Source organism: Triturus cristatus, chromosome 11 (genome assembly GCF_964204655.1).
Source record: "Triturus cristatus chromosome 11, aTriCri1.1, whole genome shotgun sequence".
Classification (NCBI taxonomy): Eukaryota; Metazoa; Chordata; class Amphibia; order Caudata; family Salamandridae; genus Triturus; species Triturus cristatus.
In genome coordinates, this window is record NC_140594.1 from 874,462,561 (window position 1) to 874,468,560 (window position 6,000).

Here is a 6,000-nt window from a genome sequence, read left to right on the forward strand (position 1 = left end):
TCGTGCTTTTTCGGACCTTATTAGTTGTCCCACATCACGCCCTGAACTGCCATTTCCATGTAACTTAGATACTCAGGTCATTTCAGTTTCAGGCCACATAGACCATAACAACATCAGAACAAGGGAACTGTTTAGCCATTCTATATATGTCCACAATGTCTATGTCCAGCTGCCTCTCCCTCCCGTTGCCACCTTCATTACCCCTTGCTTCCTTTTTCATTTCTATTCCCCACATGCCCCTTTGCCCCTCATGTTCATTGCAGCTCTTTGTATGTAAACTGAATATGTCTAGATGTTTTGTACGTATATTTATTTTATGTATTGTAATTTTCAGCCCTGAAGAAGTTCATTGTGAAATGAACGAAACGCATTGGCTTGAACTCAGTCTTGTCGGATGACTTTTAAAATAAATAACTGTTTTTGATACAACTTTACAAGTGAACTTACTTATTTAACTGACCACCTGGGTAGTGAACCACTCCAAATTCTGGTGTTGTTTTCTCTCTGCTTTGCAGTTTGCACCCAAGAATGGCAGGTGCAGGAGTTGCATGTGCACACCAACCCAAAATACTTTTGGATCTGCCACATTGGGAATACAGCAGGGAAGTGCGGCTATCCCAGTCCACCGTTGCTCGTCTTGTTCCACTGATATTCAAGGCCTTGTTCAACTGGGCATTCACTCTATAATCGCAAGCATACAGTTATAAAAAGTATATGAAAACTCATGAGTGTTGGCTTCAAGCAAAATCATACTTTGTGTGCCATAGGCATAACTTGCTAATTTTAGCCCACATGAGCAAATGAGCTGTGCCAGGGGATGCACGTATAAGTTAGAAATGTTTGGGCTCAATGAGGAGCCTGAGGGATCTCTTTAAATTCTGACTTATAGGGAGCCAGATAAACTGTTGTGTAGTTCCTAGGAGTCCCCCAGGACCTGCACGTTTTGGATGATCTAAACTGAGGGCTTGGTGTCCCAACCACTTCTGGACACCCCCACAGGATATGTCAGCTGTTAGAACAGCTGGCTCTACAGTGCCACTACCACCCCCCTGTATTCTACAGTGGTGAGGGTAGTCTCTGGCAACCACTGAACATGACAACCCTGATTCCTCAGGGATCATGGAAAACAGTACTGTACGTTTTGCTCAGACACTCATGCTTGCTTACTCTCAGAAAATATACAGGATGGCGATTAGGACGTTTCAATAAATATTTATTGGTCCAGCGACAATCTGGTGTAAAACATATGTGCTGCGACAATCAGAAGACAGAAGCATATGAAAGAGATTGCTAGTACCAGTATAGTAAATAGTACATACATTTCTACCCTAGTGCTAATAAAATGACCATAAGCAGTTCAGGTAAAAACAGTAGCACTTGCATATTCATAAAATGCATGCCCTAAGTAATTTACTTAAATGTACCTACCCTAGACCTGTATGTGTAGCACGTATATGCGTGTATGTAGCCAAAAAACCCCTAGGGAAGAACCAGCCCCCCTCACTTGATGGTTTAGAACGAAGGACCCTGTTTCTGCTTCGGGGATGACACCCCGCAAGGGATGTCAGACCGCTGCGTGTCGAAGATTTAGCATGCAGGCCCCCGTGTCAGCTTGGAAGGAATTTTCCTCTAATTTTTAGGGGGGAGTGAGGGTCTTTTATTCTAAAGTTGTCACTCCAGGGTTTTTCTAGAATCGATATGTTTCTGAAACAATCATGAATGCTTTGAAAACAATCATAAATGTTTTAAAAATAATCACCAATGCTTTATAAACAAATGCGATCATGCACAGCTGGCTGTTGGCCAAGGATGAAAAAAGTGATGACCATTATACAGAATAATTCTGCAGTGCCTGGGGACATGTTTATGTACGTCAGGTACAGGGATTCTGATTGAGTACTGAGAGCCTGGTGTCGAAGAGACAGGAACTTGCTTCTAGGTAAAAGGTCACCTGTTTACAATTGTTATTGTCGTGTGGATGAGACAAATGTATGTAATAGGGGTATACATGACAGGACTAGCCTAAAGGACATGACAAAACTGCCTGTGATCTAGCTGACAAATAAGATTTGATCCAGGTCAATATCTGGCCCTGGACCCAGGATTCCTTCAGTCGGAACAGCAAGCGCTTATGGGATACCATATCAAATGCATTTAGCAGTGCCAAGGCTAAATATTGACCCTGGTATGCTAGTAGTTAAAGATCTTCAAGGATCAAAACTAAGACAGAATCAGTACCATAAGTTTCCCGAAAGCCAGATTGAGCAGCATTCAAGATGTTATTGGTCTGTAGGAAAAAATGAAAGATGCTGATTCAAACCCTTTTTTAAAGATGTTTACTGGAACAGGAAGTCACAAAATATTATGATAATTACTTCACTTGAATGGGTTAGCCAAATGTTAATTCAAAAGATGAGTCATAAGTTCCTACTTCCAAGTTTCAAGAACAATTGCATGAGAAATAGATTCATTACAAATTGTAAGTAGTGATTCCAAAATTGATGAAGGACCATTTTCCGTAATAGATGGAGAGACAAGCTCCAATGGGGAGCCGGAGGAATTAGAGGATAAGGTTGAGTATGGAATTGAGGAGGCCCACCCTACCTCATCATCAACAACTGCTGAACACTTAAATATAAGTCCATAAACAGGGCATGGCGCCTAGATGTTAATATATACCTATTTATTTTCACAACAAACACAAGGAGATGATGGACGGAGCGCTGAAACTTTTCAGACTCTCACCCTCAGTCACAGATCTGGGTTGAATCCATCATCATTCTTTATCTCACTTCGCCACCCCAGTTCATACCCAGCCATATGCAAATCAGTCTTGACCCAGTTCCTCCTGGGAAAAATCCAGCCCGAACTGCCAAGCCAGGTCTTTCCGGGACCGGAAACGAGCATCCTGGTACCGGTTTCGGTATAACACCCCTCATCAGCCAAGCTTGCTTGAATCCAGTGGCAAAGTGAGCAAGGGACCCATATCTAAGTGTAAGCCTCAAGAAATGTATGTATGTATGTATGTATGTGTTCCTAACCACCAGCAATAACACTTGTACCAATGTCAACTTTAATAAAAATGTCCTGTTCCTTCTGCTGTCTTGTAGTGTCATTTGTTAGGTGAGCTACAATCATGTTGTTCTATCAAAGCTATGTTTATCTTGTGTTTCGTTAGTAAAGAAAATAAAAAAAATAAAAAAAATGTATGTATGTATTAATGTATGTATGTATGTGTGTATGTTTGCATGTATATGGTATTTCTATAGCACAAGCCTAGCCAAGAGGCAGCAGGTTTGAGGACTTTCAATGCATTAGGTGCAGTGTTCCTTAAGAGGTGAGTGTTCAACTCTTTCCTAAACTGGAGCAGCGTTGGGGTGGTCCTGATGGAGTTGGAGATGTTGTTACAGATCCTGGGTGCATAGATATATAAAAGGCCTGCTATCTTGTTTTTTCTTTTTTACACTTCTTAGTCTCCAGCCAGATGGTGTCCTGGCTTTAAGCGGCTACTGTTAGCATGATGCCTCCTTATGCTGAATTCTTTAAGTGCTGAGGCTCCCCACTATCATTCCTCCCCTTCATGCTAAGTCCTTTTTGTATGTTTGGGGAAGTTCATCCTTTAGCATTTATAACTTTTTCCCCCTCAAATATATCCAGGCCAGATTTGTATCCTTTTTTCTCTCATTTTGGGGAATCTAGCGTTTTGTGGATTCCCCTGGATGGAACTAAGAAAGGAAACTGTTATTGTTTTTTTAATTAAAATATATGGGGAAAATGTGGTGTACCAGAAAGTATGTATTGCACCTTAGAAAGCTTTCAGGAACATGGAGAGTTGTACAAAATATTTTTCACCACATTTTTTTGCATTTTTCTACGTGGTAATAATTTTTTCCTATTTTTGTAATTTCTTCCTACCTGCAGTTTGTGGTGAAATCAGGTACAAAACCAATGGGTGAACCCAGAACATTGTCCATTTCTCAAAAGTAGACAGGATTTAGAATTCAGTAAGGCTCACCTGTGTAAATTGATTTACCAACCAAACTAATCTTTGAATTAAAAATACAATACATTTAAGAAGTAAAAGAATACATATGTGGCTATCTTTCCATTTATAATTTTTTTACTAATTGGCCAATTTGCAAAAGTAGCATACTGTTATATCTGTCAGACTCTTTCAGTCGCAGAGATATTTAGAGTTTGTTGTTTGTTTAAAAATGTGCTAATAATGAGAACTATAAAGTGAATTGCAGCTCATAACCATTTTTAATTGTGTACCAACTATGCATCAGTTTCTAAGTTAAAATGTAATGAAAATGTATATTAAGCAAAGCTATGCACTTTTGAAATGTGCCCAGGATCTGAGTTTAGGAATACTGCTTTTGTTGTACAACTCTGAACTTGGAATTTCCGACAACATCATATAACTCAGAGGATGTTTAACAAAATGTGTTCTTTCTTCTACAATGACTTATATTTGTAAACCAAATGCAAAAGAAATCTGGTAGATACTATTACTCTGTATTCTCTCACTTCTCCCAATAAAACGGTACCCCACTTGTGTGGCTGGTCCAATCACTCACAACAGGAAAGGCCCTTAAATCGAACATGGAAAAATCAAGATTTTTCCTCAGAATTTCAATTTTGCAGATGATGTGGTTAGCACCCAGGGAAACCTACCAACGACAGACATTTTGGAAACCTAATACCTGGGGGAGTCGGGGTTATCTTACTTTTGTGGATTCCATCACTTTATATTCTCACAATTCCCTGTGAACGTCAACCTTTGTCTAATATGAAAGATAATCTCTCTTTTCTGCCAGGGAAAGTTCCAGAATATGCAGAGATTTATGAAAGTTCAAACCCTCAGTGTTCCCACACTTCTCTCAATGAAAAAATACCCTAGTTTGAGGCAGCATGAATCACTGTGACAGGAAAGGCCCTCAAATTCAATGTGGAGACATCAAATGTTTGAGGGGAATTTCATGGAATTTTAGTCCTTAAGGTGATGTGGATAGCTGTGGTATTTGGGCCTTGGTTTGGCCATTGCCCAGGGAAACTTACTAGCCTCAGACATTGATGACAATTAAATGTCTGGTGGAGTCCTGGGTGCTCTGGCATGAGTAGATCCCACCACGTTTTCAAACCCACAATGCCCTGCAACCATCAAACTTTCACTAAAAATACAGATTTTGCTCTTATTTCTGACAGAGAAAGCTTAGAAATCTGCAGGGATCCACAAAACTTGAGCCACCATGCATTCCCACACTTCTGGAAATAAAAATGGCACCACACATGTGTTGTTAGGCCGATCACCCACAGCACAAAAAGGACCCCAAATACAGTGTGGTGAGTACCAAAACATTTCTTTTGAATTTTGGCCTTTCTGTCGACATGAGCACTTGCCGTATTTGGGCCCTAGGTCGGTCGGCATTCAGGGACTTGATGAAAACAAGGACCCAAGAAGATTTCAGGTGTGGTCTAAAGTTTGTGTATCCCACCACTTTTTCATGCTCACAAAAACTGCACCCCACTTATTTGGTTGGGCCAATCATCCATGGCAGAAAATGCTCCCAAATACAGCATAGAGAACATTTTTAATAGGAATTTCAGTCTTTCTGACGATGTGGGTAGCTGAGGTAATTGTACCCTGGGTCTGACAACTTTCATTGAAACCTATCAACCCCAGGCATTTCTAAAAATCTAAACGTTTGAGGGAGTCCGGGTGGTGTGGCTTGCATGTATCCCATGACTTTTCTTTACCTAGAATACCCTAATAAACATCAAATTTTGGCAAAAATTGCAGATCTTTTTCATGTTTCTGATGGGAAAATTCTGGGATATACAATGCATCCCCAAAAGTACTGCAACCCAGTATTTCGACACTTCTCTCAGTAAAAAAGGTACCCCACTTGTGTAGGTAGGCTTATCACCCACAAGAGAAGCTGATCAAAACCTGGATGTGTGAAGTCACTGTGGTGACTGTTAATGAGGTCTTTACAT